At 50.8% G+C, this 22,888-nt stretch overlaps 1 protein-coding gene across 1 annotated transcript in view; it reads left to right on the top strand.

Moving 5' to 3' along the window:
• The window catches only part of SDCCAG8 (SHH signaling and ciliogenesis regulator SDCCAG8), a 1,376,087-nt gene that overhangs the window by 367,599 nt on the left and 985,600 nt on the right, over positions 1-22,888 (top strand). The gene's annotated exons all lie outside the window — the stretch shown is intronic.

The following is a 22,888-nucleotide window of genomic DNA, read 5'->3' as shown; positions in this document are numbered from 1 at the left end:
ACCTTAGCAAGACGAACGCAGCACACATGGCAGACCCGACGGCGGACACACTACACTCGCTTCAACTTTGCCAGCAACTCCATAACGTCCACCTGAAGCGACGGACAGTAGAAAACATTGCGGCGACCACACATAGAATATATGACGTGGGGGACAAGGCAAGTAGACTCCTGGCCTGGTTGGACAAAAAGAAGGGTGGTAGTAGGAGTATACTGCAATTGAATGATGCTGACGGAATGTCACACACACGACCATCGGCGATAGTCGACGCACTAGCCGACCATTTTCAGGAGGTTTACACCCCTGACGTCGTGGTCACGGAGGGGGCGGCAATGGTGGCTCTCCACGAGGTGCAGATGCCGACCCTGCCGCAGGACGCGGTGGATGAGCTTGAAGCCGACCTGACGCCAGAGGAGGTGCAATTACCCATTACTGCGATACATTCCGGCAAGGCACTAGGCCCTAACGGGATCCCTATTGAATGGTACAAGGCAATGTCAAGAACGCTGAGTACGCCCCTAGTGGCCATGTACGTGGAAAGCCTTGAACAGAAGATTCTGCCTTTCGATCAGCGGATGGCACCATTATGGCGATCCCGAAGCCGGGAAAGCCGCCCACTGAGTGCGTATCATATCGCCCGATATCCCTACTCAACACAGAAGCCAAAATTCTGGCGAAACTGTTGGCTACCAGGTTAATGCCGCACTTCACACACCTGATCCACCCAGACCAGTCGGGCTTCATGCCACACAGGAGTACGGCGTTAAACCTCCGTAGAGTGCATGGAGCGGTAGCGCGAGCGCCGCTGTTGACAGAACCGGCGGCCATCCTATCCTTGGATGCCAGAATGGCGTTCGACAGGGTGGAATGGCAGTATCTCTTCGCGGTGCTGGCCTACATGGGCTTCGGCCCTAAATTCATTTCTTGGATACGGCTCCTATACGCGAGTCCTGTGGCGCACGTGACGGCAAACGGCCACATTTCCCGCGAGATTCCATTGGCTAGGGGAACGAGGCAGGGATGCCCGCTCTCACCTTTATTGTTCACGTTAGTCCTGGAGCCACTGGCCACCATCATTAGGACTACTCCGTTATTGAGGGGGATCCGCTAGGGGGAAAATTGCAAAAAACACAGTTGATGGACAGAATGTAGAACAATGTCATACATTCACCCCAGTACAAGGATCTGGGCCTAAATCCATCGTTTTTTTGCACTCCACACCACCCTGGGTTGGACACTGGCTATATGCAAATCAGCTCTGACCCTGTGCCCCATGGGAACAGTCCAGTCCGAACTACCAAGCCATGTCTTTCCCAGACCGGAATCAAGCATCCAAGGACCGGTTTCTGGCTATCAGCCTTCATTCAGCCTGGATAGCTTGACTCCAGTGGTGTGGAGAGCCTGGGACTCACGTCTGAGTATACCCAGCACACTCGGGGTGAAAATTGCAAAAAACACAGTTGATGGACAGAATGTAGAACAATGTCATACATTCACCCCAGTACAAGGATCTGGGCTTAAATCCATCGTTTTTTTGCACTCCACACCACCCTGGGTTAGACACTGGCTATATGCAAATCAGCTCTGACCCTGTGCCCCATGGGAACAGTCCAGTCCGAAATACCAAGCCATGTCTTTCCCAGACCGGAATCAAGCATCCAAGGACCGGTTTCTGGCTATCAGCCTTCATTCAGCCTGGATAGCTTGACTCCAGTGGTGTGGAGAGCCTGGGACTCACGTCTGAGTATACCCAGCACACTCGGGGTGAAAATTGCAAAAAACACTGTTGATGGACAGAATGTAGAACAATGTCATACATTCACCCCAGTACAAGGATCTGGGCCTAAATCCATCGTTTTTTTGCTCTCCACACCACCCTGGGTTAGACACTGGCTATAAGCAAATCAGCTCTGACCCTGTGCCCCATGGGAACAGTCCAGTCTGAACTACCAAGCCATGTCTTTCCCAGACCGGAATCAAGCATCCAAGGACCGGTTTCTGGCTGGGGGGAACACTGGGAGGACAGAGTCTCCCTCTATGCTGATGATATGCTGATCTACTTGACGGACCCGGAAAAGGGCAACCCGGAACTCTTGGCGTTGTGTGATGCACACGGCCAGGTATCTGGGTACACGATTAACTGGACGAAATCCGTGATCTATGAGCTGCGGGGCCCTTCTCCGATTCTTCCCGGTGATTGCCCACTAGCGGTAGCGGGCACCTCATTTAAATACTTGGGAATTCACGTCACGCACAGCACCATGGACTTTTACGAACAGAACTTATTGCCACCGCTTAATCGATTGAGGAGTGATGGAAGACATTGGAAGGCCCTTCCTCTGACGCTGCTGGGACGGGCAGCGCTGTTCAAAATGATGGCCCTGCCACGTTTTTTATATGTACTCGAGAATGCGCCAAACCTGGTGCCACCGTACTATTTTCAAAAAGTGACGGCTATGATGACTGGTTTGTTATGGGGGACCACCCTGCCCGTGTAGCCCATCTGAATCTCAATAGAAGCTGGTACGATGGTGGAATAGCCCTGCCGAATATACAACTGTACTACTGGGCGGCACAACTTAAAGTTATCAACCAATGGTTGCAAGCCCCGCACGACGACCTAGCCTACCTAGCGGACAGGGCACAACTGGGCACACACAGTCTGCTAGCACCACTATACCACAACGGACTAGCAGCGAAACTAATGGGTCCGACTAAACACACAGTGACACTGTGGCACAAAGCGCAGGCGAGGCTTAAGTGGGGGGGAGTCATAACGAAACTAACACCTCTGTGGGACACCATTTCACTGGGTCATCTACGGCACAGCAAGGGATTCACTCAGTGGGTCAATATAGGAATCTCCACGGTGGGGGACATGTGGTCGAGGGAGGGAGTAGTCCCGTTCTCGCACCTCCAGCAGCAGTATGACCTGGGTCCCAACGAAACCTACCGATATGTCCAAATTAGACATGCCCTGATGGCAGCAATCACCGCAGGTACAGAGGTCCCGGAATCCTCTCCGCTAGAGGACCGCCTACTTACTGATTACATGCAGACTAGCGCCACCTCCCTCACATACCGTAAGCTATCAAATAACCTGCCAGACGCTTTGGACAAGCTGCGGGAGAAATGGGTGGGCGAACTAGGGGATATGGACGAGTCGGACTGGAATGCTGCGCTGGCGTCTCCGAAAGAGGCGGGCATTTCGGTTAGATTCAGACTGGTGCAGCTTAAGATACTCCTTATTTCACAAGGACTACACTACATAAGCTACACAGGGCGGAGCACCCGTATTGTCTTAGGGGCTGTGGAAAGGAAGGCACCTTCTTGCATACAGTCTGAGGGTGTCCGATCATCGCTGACTACTGGCGGCAGGTGATGTGCACCGTCTCTCAAACTTTAGAAGTGTCACTTACACCTGACCCCCGTGTATGCCTGCTGAGTGTGTGGAGCCCGAATGACTTAACACGCCAGGGCCAATTGTGGGCCATTGTGGGTATCATGGTCGCCAAACGGGACATAGCACAGAAATGGGGGGCGGGGGAAACGCCGACTTTGGTGCAATGGTGCAGGAACATGGACGCGCTCATGGTGACTGAACGAGCGGTATACAAAATGAGAGCTAACCCTCGTAAGTGGAACAAGGTCTGGCTACCTTGAATAGTTACCGGGGAGATTTGTGCGAACCTTTACCAGAGGAAGACATTGAAAGCTCAGAGGATGAGGAGGAGATAGACTGAATAGCTCCAGTCGTGGACCGATACCAGCGATGGGGAGGTGCGATAGGGGCTGCTACGTGGCAGGGCGAGTACTTTAGGGACATTTCATGAGTTGAGGAGGGCACTGTAACCATCTAGACTGAACCATCAGTGTCAACGACTAGTTGACTGGTTGCAATACTCTATGTTGTCTACCGAAACTATTGAGTCACAAGTTGAGTTATGTTTGGAAAAAATATAAAAGTGAGACGAATTTGATTTTGACATTAATGATGCTGTAATAATTGTTGCCGCTATGGTTTAATTTGCTGCCGGACCGGAGGTTGTCGGCTGAACAGCTGTGTATCATTTATCCAACACGAAATTGTGTGATGCAGCCGGCCTCAGGCTTGTAGGCATAATGTTGTGTGTTGTAGTCAAATGTCAATAAAAGTCTTACAACCAAAAAAAAAAAAGAATGTAATGGATGGGATGCTTAAGTTAATCTCAGCCATTGGTAATTAATGACTCAGGCCGCATCCTAGACCATTGTTTCTGTACAGACAATGCCACCTCAGATTGGACAGCCATATGCAAATCAGCCTGATTCTGCTCCAGTAGGAAGAGTTCAGCCCAAACTGCAAAGTCAGTTCATCACCGAACCAGAACTCAAGCAACCCAAGACTGATTTCACCCTTGTTGGGGGTCTTCAATCAGGTGCAGCTTGGTTCCAGTGGCAAAGTGAGCAAGGGTTTTTGTCTGGGCATACCTGTCACACTCAGGGCATCGCATTGAAGTAAATAAAAAAGGGATGGATGGAATGCTTGCCTTAATCTCAGCCACTGGTAATTTCTAGGGTTGCATCCCCGTCCATCCCTTCTCTGCCCATAGTGCTACCTAAAATTAGACCTAGCCATATGGAAATCAGCCTTAATTATGCTCAGTATGGACAGTAGAGCCTAAACTACCAAGCCTGGTCTTCTCTGAACCAGAACACAAGCAACCCAAGACCGATTCTGCCTTAGTTTGGACTCATTGGTTGCGTGCAGCTTGGTTTCAGTGGCAGAGTGAACATGTGACTCACGTTTGGGCATATCTGTCGCACTTGGAGCATCACATTGAAGTAAACCAAAAAGTGATGGATCAGATGCTTAAATTAATCTCTGCCACTGGTAATTACCCTATACCGCTGAGGCCATGTCCCCCTCCTGATAAGTAGAGAATTTGGACTTATGCCCCAGGCAAAATGGTGGCAGTTGGCGCCGCTACACACTGGTGCATTGCCAAATCCATGAGTCTCCTCCATCTCTAAGACCATCACATGGTGTGTGTTCAACTCAGCTGATCCAGCTGCCAGAGGGGGAAACACCTATGTTATCCTAGGGTGCCACTCCTGGTTCGTATTTCTTCCTTTAAGCCAGAGGTCAAACAACACCTCTTTAACCTGCCCTACGACCAAGAGCACCTCTTCTGCCCCCAAGTTGATGAAGTGTTGGAAAAACTAAAGACGGACATGGACACAGCTAAAGCCATGAGTGCCATCAAGTACCACCAACAAGAGGCTTCTTTCAGAGGCAGCAAGCTACGGTAGGTCAAAAGCTACCTCCCCCGACCCAAGACAGCTGTATCAAAGATAGCAGCAGGCCTATCACCAACATGGATGTAGGGATTAAACACAGGGCATCTTCCTGGGTATTAACTCCAAGGATCAAGGCAGAGGTATCCCCTCTAAGAGAGCTTCTACCTCTAAACATTGAATGTCTCCACATTCCCTCCTGATCACAGTACACCTGTTGGGGGAGGCTCCAACAATGTCTTCCCTTCTGGGAGGATATCACTACAGACCTGTGGATTCTATTATCAAGCATAGTTACTGCTTCAAGTTCACCAAACATCCCACTAGCACACACGCCCTTTGCATCTTGCCGTACTACAGAAGTCACTACCCATCTACATCTGATAGAGACTTCTAGATGCCGATTCCTTACATTTGAATTTCCCAGGCGTTAGGCTGGATCTGGAAACTTTTGCTGAGCAATACTACTTAAGGTCAGCACCTTGTGGCTCTATTCGGCTCCATGTGATGTCGTTGGCGTCTGTATCATTGGTTATGACGTCGCGATGCCTACATAGGCGGCACCTAGGCGCGCGGATGTCAGTTCTTTTCTTTCCATGTCAGTTAAGCGCCAATGCGGGAAGAGGTCCCCCTCTGACGCTTTTTGACAGGCTTTTTCTCTACTTTTTTCGAAATTTTTGGATTCCATCTTTGTGTGCAAGGGATGTCTTCGAAGAAGACAGGTTTCAAACCATGCGGGACTTGTTCCTGCATGATGTCGGTTACCGATCCCCACCGCGTATGTCTTTGCTGCCGTGTTCGGACTGTCAGGGGATCGCTCTGAAGACTTTGAGGGAGCTAGCAAGCAATGAAGTTACTAGCGGCCTGGCAGTCGACATCGTCAAGCGAGACTCGGAGGAGGTCACAGTCCCGTTCGAAGAAGAGGTCGCAGGACAGCTCCTGGAGCCCTAAGTCCTCTTCCTCCTATTCGAGGTCCTCGGTACACTTGGGGAAGAGGCACAAGAAGAAGAAGTCCAAGTTGTCAAGAGAGGTAAGGAGCACCAACGCACTAGGCACGGTTCCATGGAGCTGGAGCCAGAGTTGACTTCGCGCTCCCCCTCCTTTTCCGGGAGCCGGAGCGACTCCCACTCAAATTAAAGAGTTCTACCAGGCCATATGCTGCATATTTGAGCGGAACAACCACACTGAGAGCCTTTGGGCCCCACAAGGTCTGAAGGGGCACCATTGGATTAGACGCCGTAGGCTCCGGCCATGACGCCGGTGGGGCCTTGGGATCCTATCCCGGATCTGGTTTGGCGCCGGCTGTGCCATAGTGACCTTCCCCGGCGTTGAACCCGAAGTCGGTTCCTGCGATGTCTCTGATGCCCGTTGGTGGCATAGGCCCCATCCTCGACGATACGGAGCCGGAACGGCATACATCGACGCCGATTCCGAAGTCGACAAAACCCAGAGGTTCTATGTTGTTGCCTGAGCACTTTAAAGAAATGCTAGGCTCTGGAGAGGAATGGTAGGGGTCTGGGGACACTCTTGAGAACTAGGATGTCTCTGAGGAGAATTTAGACTGGTATGGGGAACTTGGGGAGGCCAGTGGTCTGGATACTTCCCTAGATACTGGCATGCTCTCGCCACCTACAGTGGCTACGAAGGAGGGGGCGTCCTATGCCATGGTGGTAAAGAGTATCCAAAAACACAGGTTATGCCCTAATTACCCCAAAAACATCTGGGCAGAAGCAAACAGACAAAAAATGGAGATGATGTCTGGAGATTGATACACAACAATTATGTCAAAAAAAGGAAAAACATATTATTCCGTTACGTGGGAGCCTAGTCCCCAATTCGAACTTGTACACAATGTACCCACTCACGGAGTCAACCTCAATTCTTTCACATATCTTAAATGTATTGTTTTATATGGATATATAAAAAATATATATATCAATTTTCAACACAACATATACATACAAAACACAGTGGTCTTACAAAGTACTCCTATAACTTTCCCTACCTATCCATTTTAACCCAGTTGCAATGAAATACATATATATAAGCAATCCGAGGGGAGGTAAACATTTCCACAAACATAAACAGAGGGAAACTCCTCCTCTATTCAGTCAATGTATTGTGTGCGTTGTTAAGTTCCTATATACACATTTCAATTCAGTGTGCTCCTCGTCCTCTTCTTCTGGTCGACGCGTTTTGGCCCACTTTGTTAGGCCTCATCAGGACATGGGTAACACAACACAAACAAAACCCACCTACAAAACAATTATGCCTTTATACCAGTCAATGCCACTACTTGACATGCATGATCCCATGCATGTTTGATGCAAGAGCCCAATTTTAATAGTGATTACCACAATAAACTGTCAGATGGACAATATAACTAATGTGCAACACATGCTTCCTCATGCTGTGAATTAAAGGGAACATACAGACACCTCCTTCTGTGCATCAGGCTTGTTTCATCTCACCGGTGCTCATAACATGCAAATGGTGGTAAAGAGGGCAGCTGAGTTCCTCGCACTGGAGCTGCCCTCGGTGCAGGTATGGACTAATTTCCTGACTGAGGTGCCTCAACCTCGAGCTTCCCCTTCCGAACCACTATTGCCCTTTCATGAGGCACTTTTGGACGTCCTTCTAGGAACATGGTCCAAACCTAGCACAGGATCCCCTGTGAATAGTACGATTGCACGCCGCCATTGCCCAGCTCCGGGCGACCCAAAGTTCCTCAGCCAACACCCAACCCCAGAGAGTTTGGTGGTGCAAGCCTGTACGTCCCAAGGCACATTCCCTTCCGCCCCTCCGGATAGGGACTCTAAGAGGTTAGATTCACTTGGGAAGAAGATGTTTTCTTCCTCCTGCCTGGCATTGAGGCCGATGAATACCACATGCTTATTGGGCCATTTCTCCCATTCCCTTTGGGCGACGGTTGCGCACTTGCTACCTCAAGTCCCAGGGGAGGCTGGGGCTATTCTCTCCTAAGCTGTCAAGGATGGGAGGGATGCAGCAAAATTCGGCCTATGGTGTGGGTTAGATACAACCGATGAGCTGGGCAGATCGATTTCAACAATGGTGGCCCTGAGACGCCATGCCTGGCTTCGTACAACAGGCTTCTCGGGCGATGTCCAAGCCAACATGATGGAGCTGCCGTGTGATGGAACCCACCTTTTTGGGGAAAAGGCAGACTCGACCCTGGTCAGATTCAAGGACTCTCGTGCTGTGGCCAGATTCTTGGGCCTTTCCTCCCCTCCTCTCAACGTGGCCAGTCTTACTTTAATGGGAAGAGTTTTTTAAATGCGTCAGCCCTATCCTAGCCACCGTCCCGCACAGACTGCCCAAGCCGTGAAAGGACCTGGACGCAGTGCATTCCGATCTCAGAATGGAGGCCAGAAGTCGTCCTCTACACTGCCCCCAGCAGCCGCAGCCTCCAAGCACTCCTAGGCAGATTCTGCAGGACCAAATTACTCCAGTTGGTGGGAGAATTCGTCATCATCTCCCCCACTGGAGATCCATAACATCGGACAAGTGGGTCTTGGAGATCGTCCAGGAGGGCTATTCTCTACCTTTCCTTTCTTTTCCTCCTTCTATTCTGCCAAGTCAGGGACGGCTGATGGAGGATCATTTAAAGTTGCTGCAATAGGAAGTTACGGCTCTTTTGACCAAGAGAGCTATAGAAAGGGTCCCAGTTTCAGAAGTAGGCAGTGGCAGTTATTCCCACTACTTTCTGATTCCGAAGAAGAAAAATGAGCTTGGGCCCATTTTAGATCTTCGGACAGTCAATCTCTTCCTCAAAAAGGAGATATTCAAAATGCTCACTCTGGCTCAGGTCTAGTCTGCCCTAGATCAGGAAGACTGGATGGTAGCGTTGGACCTGCAGGTTGCGTTTTTACACATTCCCATTCTGCCGGGCCACAGGCGATGCCTGCGGTTGAAGGTATGCAGTGAGCACTGTCAATTTACCGTGCCTCCCTTCTGTCTAACCAGTGCACCTCGGGGTGTTCACCAAGGTGATGGCAGTGTTCACAGCACATCTGCAATGGTAAGGGGTGTTGATCTTTCCCTACCGCGACGACTGGCTCTTGAAGGCGTCCTCATCCCAGGCAGTCGTCTCCCACCTTCAGACTACGGTGACCCTCCTGCATTCACTGGGGTTCTCTAAACGTGCTGAAGTCACCCCTGACTCCTTCTCAGACGCTTTCTTTCATCGGAGCTGCTCTGGACAGAGTGCAGTTTCAGGCATATCCTCCCAAGCAGCGAGTCCAGGATATTCAGGCTATGATTCCGATATTTCAGCTTCTATCCTGGATATTGGTGAGACTGACTCTGAGGCTGTAGGGACTCATGGCCTCCTTCATCCTGTTGGTAAGAGACGCAAGATGGCGTATGCGGGCTCTGCACTGGGATTTGAAGTTTTACTGGACACAACATCGGGGAAATTTCACCGACATGGTTCAGATCATGGAAGGAACTGCAAAAGATCTGCAGTGGTGGTTTACGAACCACGTTTGGGTCAACGGCAGACCCCTCTCCCTTCCCCAACCAGATCTCACAGTTGTGACAGATTTGTCACTTCTGGCATGGGGCGGCCAACTGGGAGAGGTGGAGATCAGGAGACACTGGTCTCCGGCACAGTTGGAGCTCCACATAAATTTATTGGAGCTCCGAGCGATTCGGTTGGCATTGAAAGCATTTCTTCCCTCTGTCAAGGGGAAGCTAGTGCAGCTGTTCACGGAAAACACCACCACCATGTGGTACTGCAACAAGCAGGGCGGGGTGGGCTTGTCGACCCTTTGTCGAGAGCCTCTGCGTCTCTGGACATGGCTGGAACAGTAGGGGGCACCCTGGTGGTTCAAAACTTGGCAGGTTCTGTGAACGTCAGGGCAGACTAACACAGTCGTCGATGCCTAGCGGATCACGAATGGCGTCTCCAGTCGGAGGTGGTACAAGGTCTCTTTCAGCAGTGGGGAGAACCTTGGTTAGATTTGTTCCCCCTGAGATAATGTGCAGTGTCAGCAATATTGTGCGCTGGAGTTTCCAAGGCGGCTATCGCTCAGCAACGCTTTTCGTCGTGAGTGGAGTACAGGCCTCTTGTAGCCCTTTCGACCCCTACCACTCCTACCCAGGGTTCTGAAGAATATCGGGAGCGACTGGGCCCAAGTCATTTTTGTGGCTCTGGAATGGGCAAGGAGAGTCTGGTATCCAGAGCTACTGAGTATTGATCCTCCAATCAGGCTGCCCCTTGAAAGGATCTTCTGTTGCAGCAAAAGGGGAGGGTTCTCCACCCAAACCTGTCAACTCTGTGCCTAAATGCGTTGGAGATTGAGCTGCGAAAATGTATAGCTTTTGACCTTCCTCCCGAAGTCTGTAATGTTATTCTGGCGTCCAGGAGGCCCTACACTAAGACGGTATACGCCTGCTGTTGGCAGAAATTTGTATTATACTGTACAGAAAGGTCCATTTACCCTCTTTTTCTTTCCCTGTCATTTTATTCATTCAAACCCTTGCCCAGCAGGGCTCTGCCTTAGGAACTCCCAAGGGTTACCTTTCTGCTCTGCCTGCTGGTTTTTTGCAGCTGCCAGACCAGCCCTCTCTCTTCAAGTATCCTATTTCTAGAGGGGCTGGCTCTCTTATTTCCACCCATGCCCTTTATTATGCTGCAGTGGGACCTTAATTTGGTCCTCACCTACCTGATGTGTGCTCCCTTAGAGTCTCTTCACAATTGTCCCTTCTGGCTGTTGACCATTAAAACAGCCTTCTTAGTGGCGATTACATCTGCCCGAAGGATGAGTGAGTTGCAGGCACTATCCAGCTCGCCTCCTTATCTTATGTCCTTTCCGGAGAAGGTGGTGCTTTGCACCAGGGCATCTTTTTTACCAAAGGTTGTGACCCCTTTCCATTTGGGTCAGTCCATCACTTTGCCCACCTTCTTTGCTACCCCACATCCCTCTAAGGAGGAGGAGCATCTCCACTGTCTAGACCCAGAAAGAGCATTATCGTTCTACTTTGACTGCACAAAAGAGTTCCTGGTGGATGACCAACTCTTTTTGGTGTGCATGGGTGCAAAGAAGAGAAGGACAGTGCAGTAAAGTACCATCTCTCGCTGGGTCGTTCTCTGCATCAAAATCTGTTATACCTTGACAAAGAAGCAGCCCCCTGAGAGATTAAGGGCCCATTCCAGCAGGGGAAAGGCTGTGACTACTGCCTTGGCTTGGGCGTCCCTGTCCAAGACATCTGTCAGTCAGCGACGTGGGCTTCTTTGCACATGTTCACAAAACAATATTGCTTTGATAGTCAAGTGCGCAGGGACGGACATTTTGCCCGTTCAGTCCTGCAAGACTTTGTAGTCTAGGATGTGAGTCTGCAACCCACTATCTGGATTGTATGGCTTGAGTATCTGATTCAAAGGTAAGGAATCTGCAGCTAGAAGTCTCCATCAGATGAACAAGTTACTTACCTTCGGTAATGCATTATCTGGTAGAGACTCTATCTAGCTGCAGATTGCTTACAGCCCCACCCATGCCTCCCTGCTTTGCGGACTGATATAGTAGGGCTAGGGTTGTTCCTCTTTTTTTTATTTTTTTATTGCATTTCTTATATAGCGCCAGAATCGACCCCCAAAGGGGTATCTCCGCGCTTGCCTTGGGAACCCGTCCTGGTTTTTCCCTGTGAGCTCACGACTACGTCAGTTACTTCGTGGCTCTGCGCTTCTGGCACAGAATGTACTAAAAGTACTGACTTCCGTGCGCCTGGGTTGGTTCCTATATAGACACTGTAACGTCATAACCGATCTGCCAACAACATCACGTGGAGCCGAATGGAGCCACCCACACCGCATGCAAGGGGTATTGCTCAGCAAATGTTTCCGGATCCAGCAGACGCCTGTGAAATTCAAAGGTATGGAATCTGCAGGTAGATAGTCACTACCTAATAGTGCGTTACCGAAGGTAAGTAACTTGTTCTTTATCCCTCATCTTGGCCCTGCAGACTTCGGACTTTTCCCTGCACCTCTGGTTTCTTCCTTCAGACCACATCCTGCTGTGTGTGAGTACTAGGCTGCATCTGGGATTCCATGTTCTGCTTATTATTTCCTGAGTACTTGAAGACTTGAGGTTAGCCTGTCTCCTCTATCATGCAGCTACCTCTATATACCACCACGCGGCTGCTGTCTGGAACAAAGGTAGCAGGGCAGAGGAGGAGGAACTTCTGAAAGGGAACAACTGAGGAATGCTGTAATAACCATGATCAGCTATTTGCTCATGCCTCCATGACTGTGACAGACTCACAAAAATTGAAGATTTGGAAGGACGTGGAGCAGAGGACCAATGCCCAGGGTGGGGCTGAACTCTCAGAGGAAATAAAGAAGCACTGGTATGATCTGTGTTCTCGTGCCAAAGAGAGGGTGGCAACTCGCCTGCTGGACTCCCAGTCAACTGGAGGTGGTCCCTCAAATATTCCCCTATCCTCAACAGTGGAGCCATGGTTGAGACGACCCTTGAGCATGAGGCAGTCGCAGGAATTGGGAACCTGGACCCGTCTGTCCCTCCACCATCACCACTTAAGTTTAAAACTAGTACTATTTCAACATGTATGTCCTTAATCCCGCGGTATAAATGCATGCAACACACCCTTAACCAGATATATATGTATGGGCCATGTATATGACAAAAAAATCACACATGGTGCATTTAAAGAAATGTGCAGTGCACGTAGTGTCAGACATTTGTAGCATAATATTGTACGACCAATGAGATAGTGTGTCATAAGTAGCATTTTATCGATCTTTCTATTTACCACATAGATACCTCTGGGCTAGTACAGGAATGGGCGGCAGATAAGGGAGAAGACCAGGGCCAGATGGAGGAACAGCAGAGTGAGATGCTTGTGAGTTTGCCAACCACATCACATGGCCAGCCAGAGCTGTGTCGATCTCCTCACAGCCAGCGTCTGTAGAGGTGCATGATAGCCACCAGCCACCCACTCCCTAAGAGCAATCCAGTCACCAGGGCCAGGCAGCAGCGTTAAACTCTTCAGGTGCATAGGCAAGGCAGGCATCTCATTCCCAGTTGATGTCCAATGAACAGGCGGTGATTGGCGGCTTAGAGGAGGCAAAGCTGAAGGTTCAGTGTCTACAGCAGAAACAAATACGGTTGGTAAACCGAAAACAGACACTGGGCTTCAACACCTTGGCCCAGCAGTTGGCTGACAGTCCGGCCTGCTTGATCTACAAAATGGATGCACTTATAGGTTCCATTGGCCAACAGTGCACTGAGCTGGCTGAGGACTGGAGCCTGCAAAGGCGCAGGGAGAGAAGCAGAGGCGTCAGGATGGAGGGCATGACAAGGGTCCTAGGGAGGCTTGTGCAGGCCACAACAATACTGTCTGAGGGCACTGTGGCTCTACAGGTGGAGATGGGACACTATATTGGGGATGTCTGATGGTGACTGGCACAGATCACAGACCCTGATGCATTCTGCGGCTGTTTTTATACTTTGGGCCCTGTTACCAACTGTTTTGAATTGTTGATAAGTTGCCTGTGCAAACAGGTCACTTTGAGACTATTTGCAATTTGCGAACCGATTGTAGATGCCGTTTGTGACTCGCAATTAGGGTTTCCCTAATTGCAACTCGCAAACTCTGGTCGCAAATTGGTCGCATTGCAAATTTTGTTTTGCGAATGCTTGTCCTACATTGTGTAAGCCAATTTTTAAATTCTCAAAGCGATTGACAACCGATTTGTGAGTCGCAAATCTGTTTTACATGTGGCACTTGTTCTTTTAGCACTAAGCTCTTTAAAGAGTGGTGATTTGGGCAGTGCCTGCCTGCCTGCCCTGGCTAATCAAGATTCTAATTAGTGTTTGGGCAGGGCCTGCCTGCCTGCCCTGGCTAATCAAGATTCTAATTAGTTATGCCCACATTTAAGCAGCTTTTATCACAATTTAACAATCTAATAAACGATTTTTTAAGGTAATTTAGATATTTGGATTTTTTGTAGTTTAATGGCTGAAAAGCTATTGATCTAGCCTGTCAGAATAGTAGCTGCTTTTCTGCTTCTGTTTACAGCGGAAAGCATTTTTTGTGTTTACTTGGGCTGCAGTTTTCTGTGGGTGGGTTAACATTATAGGTGTTAAATAAAAGTGTATATTGATGGCTGTGAAAACGCGATAAGCATACAACAACAATTTAACATTGGAAGCTTTATGGAGTGTTGTGAAATCTGTTGCTATAGTTACGTACCAAAATAAGTCTACTTTACTGCTGTTGAACCTCTTTCAGATGCAGGTGACAAAGATGTTTATTATTCATATTAATAACACAGTGTCCTTTCCACTAGATAGTTGAAGGAAAACAAATAACAGCTGAACTGAACTTGGGGATATATCTATGCACTGTGTTTCTAGCTAATGCCAGCAAGTAATTGAATCAAGATTGTGTATTGGTACTCAGCTGTATAGAAAGGAATCTATGTCCCCTTTTGATTCTGCATGAACAAGTCAGTTTTGTACGTCCACTTCAAATGAACACTCTTTGGGTTTTATTAGTACTAAATGGTACCATACAGGAAGCAGCATTAGTAAGCTTCACGGCATACACTACCCCTCTACTTTTCCATAAAGCCATTTATTGGGGGGGGGGGGGGCGAACTGCAAGTTGGCTGCACCTTAGTGCAGCTCCTCCGGCCGAACATACTATCCACCTATAATCCTGCTTTAACTTCGACATCAATCGCCCAAACCAGTGAGTGATGCAGCTGTGGACAACACAGGGGAGGCAAAGAGGCAATGCTCCACCTGGAATCCTGTGTTTATGGATCACCGCCGTCGTGGCCCCGCTGACAATATGCAAAAAGAACAATTGATGGACAGAATGCAGAACAATGTCACACATTCGCCCCAGTACAGAGATCTGGGCCTAAATCCATCGTTTTTTTGCTCACCATGCCATTCCGGTTTGGACCCAGCTCACTGTGCCACTGGATTCAAGCTAGCCTGGCTGATAAAGGGTAATACCCAGAAACCATTCCCAGTATGCTTGTTTCCGGTCCAGGGAGGACCTGGCTTGGCAGTTTGGTCTGGGCTGTTCCCATGAGGGACAGGGTCAAGACTGATTTGCATATGACTGAGTCTAAACTGGGGTGGCATGGGGAGCAAAAGAACAATGGATTTAGCCCAGATCTCTTGACTGAGGGTAAATGTATGATTGATTCAGCATTCTGTCCATCGGAATGGTGGCCCCAGGATCAACCGGCTCCTTCTAGTCCTGTTACTACGGTTAAAAATCTCGGAGTGATGCTGGACTCAGATCTTTTTATGAAGACACAGGTGCAGGCAGTGGCTGGTATGTGTTTTAGGATGCTAAAAATGATGAGGAATTTCCTCTCATTGCTACCATTGTTCCATATAAAGACAGTGGTCCAAGCCTTGATAATGTCAAGGCTGGCCTATGTCAATGTGCTCTATTTAGGAATCCCCAAGTATGTACTGAGCCGTCTTCAGGTTGTTCAGAATTCAGCCACCAGAGAAACTTCCATGGTTGGGCCCAGAACACACATGATGAGTCATCTGAAAGCTCTTCACTGGTTATAAGTAAAAAACAGAGTTGCCTTTAAGTCTCTTGCGTTGGCCTTTAAGGCTCTTCCTAACAGCGGGGCTCAGTATATTAGAAAAATAATTCTGCCCTATATTCCAGCCAGGACCTCGAGGTCACCGACTCAACATCTGCTACTGGTGCCAAGATTCTGTCTTGCCAGGAAGGGCGGACGTTCCTTCCAGGTGGTAGTGAGTAGTCTATGGAACGCGCCCCCTTTGTCTCTGAGACAAGAATCAGAGCTTTTGAGCTTCAGGCGACAACTTAAGACCTGGCTGTTCCATCAATAGTGAGATTTGCGTATGACTGGGAGTGAATTGGGTCTCTCTTTTCAGGGTCTTTTGCTTTTCTCTTTCTTTCAGCGCCGGGACACTCCTTGGAGTAGCCGCACGCTTGTACAAATACCCCATAACATTAACATAACATTAACATTTGTTTGCCTAGCACTTTTGGGTCCCTTGTACACTGTGCCACTGGATTCATGCTAGCCTGGCTGATGAAGGGTAATACCCAGAAACCGGTCCTAGGATGCTTGTTTCCGGTCCAGGGAAGACCTGGATTGGCAGTTTGGTCTTGTGGGACACCCCTACGCCGCACGGCCACCAGCTGCTGCGTGTGCCCCATTGCCTTGCCCTCTGCCTCGCTGCCTGCCTCGCTGCCGGCTGCCGGCTGACTCCGCTGTTGGTTGTTTTGGCCTTGTTTTGACCTTCATTTGTGCCTGTTTTTCTATTTTTGTGCCCGTGTTAGCGTCTTAATCTCCATTTGTATTGTTATTGTTCTTTTGTTGCCGTGTCAGCGTTTTCCTTCCTGTTTGCCCGCCTACCTCGCCGCCCTCCGTCTTCCCTCCCCGCTCCCCGCTTCCCGCCACCACCGCAGACCCCGCCCCTTTTTTCCTTCTGTTCCCTCCCCGCTCCCGCCTCCCAGCTGCTCCGCCCACCCGCGCACTTGGCCTTATATGGCGACCGTGCGAACGCGCAGCGGTCACGCGCAGCGGGCACGCCGATTGTGCGCCGAAGGCGCGCCAAAGGTAAGCCCGTCTACGCCCGTCCGCGACCGGATCGCGACCAGCGCCAGGACCCCTGGCCCACGAAGACCCCGACCTACCCGCCTGACGTACTCCGCCGCCACCCTCATCGCACTCAACACCGGCCGACTCCCAGAATGCCACCAAGCCACACCACGACGCACCCACGGACCTTTCAGCTGCCACGCCTGCAAATTCACCTGCATCCGGACCTGCCTCGCACCAGCACCCGCCAAGTCGAACACCAGCAGCACCCACCTCAAGTGCATCCTGCTCAACACCCGCTCCGTCCACAGACACGCCATCGAACTCTGGAACCTCCTAGACGCCACAGCCCCAGACGTTGCCTTCCTCACAGAGACCTGGATGAACGCCTCTTCAGCTCCCGACATCGCCATCGCTATCCCAGAGGGCTACAAGATCGTCCGGAGGGACCGCAACGCCAACCAGATGGGAGGAGGCATCGCCATCATCCACAGGAACACCATCCGTCTCACGACCAGCACCGACAACACCCTGACCACCGCCGAACACCTGCATTTCCAGATCCACACCGACCCGAACACCACCCTCAGAGGCACCCTGATCTACCGACCCCCGGGACCACGCACACAATTCAGCGAGGACATCGCCGACTTAGTCAGCCCGCATGCCCTCCCCTCCGCCGACTACATCCTCCTGGGGGACCTCAACTTCCACCTGGAGAACAACAACGACCGCAACACCAGCACCCTGCTCGACAACCTCGCCAATCTTGGACTCAAGCAGCTGGTGTCCACCCCCACCCACCTCGCCGGACACACACTCGACGCAGTCTTCTCTTCCAGCACAGACATCGACTTCAGCCACGCCACAGAGCTTCAATGGACGGACCACAGCTGCGTCCACTTCACCTTCAAGAGAACGACGACCCACCACCACCAGCAACAGGCCGCCCGCAGAAGCTGGAACAAGATCACAGCAGACCAGCTCGCCACCTCCCTGAGCCAGCACCCTCCTGCCAGCTCAGCGAACCCCAGCCAGGCCGCCGACAACCTCACGAAGTGGATCAGCAACTGCGCAGACGAACTCGCCCCGCTGAGGACCCCGCCCAGCAGACCCGGCAGCAAGAAAGCCCCGTGGTTCACCGACAAACTCAAGAGCTCCAAGAAGAACTGCCGAGCCCTCGAGAAAGTCTGGAGAAGGGAACCCTACACCGGACAACAGGACCACCTTCAAGCTGGCCACCCGGAAGCACCACCAGCTGATCCGCGCCGCCAAGAAAACTGCATTCAAGGACCGGCTGGACAACAGCGCACACAACTGCAAGGAACTCTTCAACATCGTGAAAGAGCTATCCAACCCCAGCGCAGGAAACAACGACATCACCCCATCGCAAGACCTCTGCAACTCCCTCGCTTCATACTTCCACAACAAGATCGCGGACATACACAACAGCTTCAACAACCAACCAACGCACACCAAGACCGAACAACCACCCCCCACCACCACCCTCCACGCCTGGACCTCGATCAGCACCGAAGACACCATCCGCACGATGAACTCCATCCACTCCGGATCACCGACCGACCCCTGCCCTCACCACGTCTTCAACAAGGCTGACGCTGTCATCGCACCCCACCTGCGAGACATCATCAACACATCCTTCGACACCGCCACCTTCCCTGAGAGCTGGAAGCACGCCAAACTCAGTGCTCTACTCAAGAAACCCACAGCGGACCCCACCGAACTCAAGAATTACCGCCCCATCTCGCTCCTCCCGTTTCCAGCCAAAGTCATCGAGAAGACCGTCAACAAGCAGATGGCCGCCTTCCTCGAGTCGAATGGATCCCTCGACCCCTCACAGTCCGGTTTCCGAGCCAATCACAGCACCGAGACCGCCCTCATCGCCGCCACCGATGACATCCGAGCCCTGATGGACAACGGAGAAACAGCGGCCCTCATCCTCCTAGACCTCTCCGCGGCATTCGACACTGTCTGCCACCGCACCCTAATACAGCGCCTCAGCAACGTCGGAATCCAGGACAAGGAGCTGGAATGGGTCATCTCCTTCCTCGACGGAAGAACACAGAGAGTCCACCTACCACCGTACAAGTCAGAAGCCACCGAAGTCATCTGCGGCGTCCCTCAAGGATCCTCTCTGAGCCCCACCCTCTTCAACGTCTACATGAGCCCCCTCGCGGCCATCGCACGCCAACACAACCTCAACATAATCTCCTACGCCGACGACACCCAGCTGATCCTCTCCCTGACCAACGACCCCGCCGCCGCCAGAGCCAACCTGCACGAAGGGATGAAAGAGGTAGCCGAGTGGATGACGACCAGCCGCCTGAAACTGAACTCGGACAAGACGGAGGTCCTCATCCTGGGCTCCTCACCCTCCGCCTGGGACGACTCCTGGTGGCCTCCCGCCCTGGGCACCGCACCCAAACTGACAGACCATGCACGCAACCTGGGCTTCATCCTGGACTCCTCCCTCTCCATGACCAGGCAAGTCAACAACGTTTCCTCGGCGTGCTTCAACATCCTACGCATGCTACGGAAGATCTTCTGGTGGATCCCCACCGAGACCAGGAAGACCGTCACCCAGGCCCTCGTCACTAGCCGACTGGACTACGGCAACGCCCTCTACGCCGGTACCACCGCCAAGCTCCAGAAGAGACTCCAGCGGATCCAGAACGCCTCAGCCAGACTCATCCTCGACATCCCACGAACCAGCCACATCTCCGGACATCTGAGAGACCTTCACTGGCTCCCCGTCAACAAAAGAATCACCTTCCGCCTCCTCACCCACGCACACAAAGCCCTACACGACCAAGGCCCGAGCTACCTCAACAGCCGAATCAACTTCTACACTCCCAAACGCCACCTCTGATCAGCCAACCACGCCCTCGCCGCCGTCCCCCGCATCCGAAGAGCGACTACAGGAGGAAGGTCCTTCTCCTACCTGGCCGCCAAGACCTGGAACTCCCTCCCGACCGACCTGCGCCTGACCCAAGACCACCTCTCCTTCAGGAAGAAGCTGAAGACCTGGCTGTTCGAGCAGTAGCGGCACCCCCCCCCCCCCCCCACCCCCAGCGCCTTGAGACCCTACGGGTATGTAGTGCGCTTTATAAATGTCATTGATTGATTGATTTATTTGGTCTGGACTGTTCCCATGAGGCACAGGGTCAAGACTGATTTGCATATGGCTGGGTTTAAACTGGGTTGGCATGGTGAGCAAATGAACGATGGATTTAACCCAGATCTCTTGACTGGGGGTGAATGTATGATTGATTCCGCATTCTGTCCATCATTTGTTTGCGTAGCACTTTTCACCCTAAGTGGGATGGGTATGCCCAGACGTGGGTCCCTTGCTCACTGTGCACTGCATTCAAGCTAGCCTGGCTGATGAAGGGTAATACCCAGAAACTGGTCCCAGGATGCTTGTTTCTGGTCCAGGAAGGACCTGGCTTGGCAGTTCGGTCTGGACTGTTACCTTGAGGCACAGGGTCAAGACTGATTTGCATATGGCTGGGTCTAAACTGGTGTGGCATGGTGAGCAAAAGAACGATGGATTTATCACAGATCTCTTGACTGGGGGTGAATGTACGATTGATTCAGCATTCCTTCCATCATTTGTTTGCGAAGCACCCGCTGACAATATGGCGAGTGCGTGAAGCTGAGGGGTCCCCAACCGCGATCCGGTAGGAGGGTCTTCTGAGGTGCTGGTGGTACCGGAGCCGAGCTTGGGCAATGATTCTCTGATTCAGTGCCTAGTGAGTGGTGCAATGATCTGCTGGTAGCAGACCGGGAGCTGAGACAGCGGAGCTGGAGGCCTATGCACCCACCCCTCGTGCACCTGTTGTGCGGCGCTGGATGCTCTGTGGCGGCCACGAGGCCCTAGGTGATATCCCTGCCGGCGACTGGAAGGCGATGCTGCTGGGAACGGAGTGTGAGTCGCCACTGTGCTCGGGGGCCAAAGTTAAGTGTGTACGGCTGTGTCGCTGCAGCTGGGCAGGACTCTGACTGTGCGGCCTTCTGAGTACGAGAGACCTTGAGTGATGGTGCCCCTGCAGAGAGCTTGACACTTCTACTCCTACACCCGGGGCACCAAGCCGATGCCCTAATCTTGTTATTGCGCTGCATATGCGCCCCAGACATCTATGTTCTGCTATAAGGCACACAGGGATCGACGGCCTCTAAATTGTAGCGGTTTGTTCTGGTTGGAGAACCTCCCGGTCAGTAAACTGTGTTGGTACAGTGTGATGAATGGCAGAGGCCCCTTCCCTATACGTTGGTCACTGTTGGAGGCCCATGCCGATGAGACCACACCTAGAAATCCCTATCACTTCCTGTGCCGAGTCCCGAGTTGGGTGCAGGACCTACTGTGCAACACGGACTCCTCCAGCCCAGTGGACATTGCTACAATTCAAGATACAATGGGTCGACCCAGTCCGAGTGGTAGAGGTGAGCAGACTCCACGACGCCAGCGCTATTTTCATGCAGATGTCGGTGCCACCCTGCCCCCTCGCCAAGCCCATGCCTAGACGAGCAAACACACATTGGTAAGACTGCCGTTGATAGAACCAGACTTCTTCTGGTCTGGGGTGTGCCTTCGCTCAGAGGAAGGGGGAATAACTGGCCCACCTTTGAAAGTGATCAACAAAAAAGTTTTGAAATCGAGCTATACTTGACTGCCGTGAGACGAATTCAAGATGCTACCAGGTTCACCGTAACTGGGGACCATTGGAAATTGATGACTGGCATAGCGGTTTATGCATAAAACTCGTACATATCTCAGAAGGTTGTGCATACCTGAAGAGTTTAATACCAGATCAGGTTTCCCATACTAGGGACTACTCGGGGTGCAATAACGGCGCTACTCATCAAAGTAACAACTATCCTTGACACACTTTGATCAACTACAGATAGTTTGTGTACAACAAGGCATTCAAGAGCCTAAATATACATAGAAGGCTAAGCCCAATTGAGGGATCCATAGCTGATAATATTTTACGAGTGGTAACTATTCAATAAGAGACCAGATATAACTACGTCTAGATAAAGGTAGTGCAATATTAAGCTACAACACCGAAACGCGTTGACGCATAAATTACACCATTAAATCCGAGGAACTACTGAGGGTGCCATCAGTTAACAAAAGTTGCACCAAATAAACTTGATTCTAATCGGATTAATATTCTATGATGGTTTTCAATGAATTCACTTTGCTTTCTGTCTCTTACTTATATTTTTAATTGTGTATATTTTTGGTGATATTGTGTTTTTAACATTTGGAAACTGTGAATTTTATGTATTTTTATTGTATAATGTTATAACTTTATAATAAATCTACAATAAACTCAACATCAGTTAATATTTGTTATATTTACAAAATTTAGGTCATGGTTTGTTTAGGAGCATTTTGATCTCTGACACTGGAGTAAATGAAGGGTGTTTGCAATTTATCAGTTCATAAGCCTTCTCACTCAAGGGGACCTTCTTTTTGTTGATCATAATCAGTACCCAGCCCCATGATTCGGTGGGTCACTCCCTTTTTCTTGTTTAACACCTTTGAAAGTAGCATACTAAACTAGAAGGCTCTGAGACTTTTTTCGTTGCTGGTGTGAGTGACTAGACGTGGTCCCTCGCTGGGTGGGAAGGCCCTCTCGCCCAGCAGAGTTGAGGGACATAGGGCCAACCCCAGGGACATGATATACAGATATAGCTATGTTAGACTTGGCATCTTTTGGCGTGTACCCCCTGAGTTTTTGCTTTCTGACCTCCTGATTTTTACACTGTATTTGCTGGCTTAGAGTCTCTGCACACTTTTCTCACTGCTGATCAGTGGTAAAGTGCAAGTGCTCCTGTTGTAAACTGTGTTGTGGATTGGTGTTTCCATGATTGGCATATTTGGTTTCCCTGTCAGTCCCTAGTAAAGTGCACTGAGCGTGCCAGGGCCTGTAATTCAAATACTGTTAGTGGGCTGCAGCACTGGATTGTGCCACCCACGCCAACGGC

Source organism: Lissotriton vulgaris, chromosome 6, assembly GCF_964263255.1.
Source record: "Lissotriton vulgaris chromosome 6, aLisVul1.2, whole genome shotgun sequence".
In the NCBI taxonomy this organism is placed as follows: domain Eukaryota; kingdom Metazoa; phylum Chordata; class Amphibia; order Caudata; family Salamandridae; genus Lissotriton; species Lissotriton vulgaris.
The sequence above is the reverse complement of the archived record's forward strand: the minus strand, read 5'-3'. Positions and strand labels throughout refer to the sequence as shown.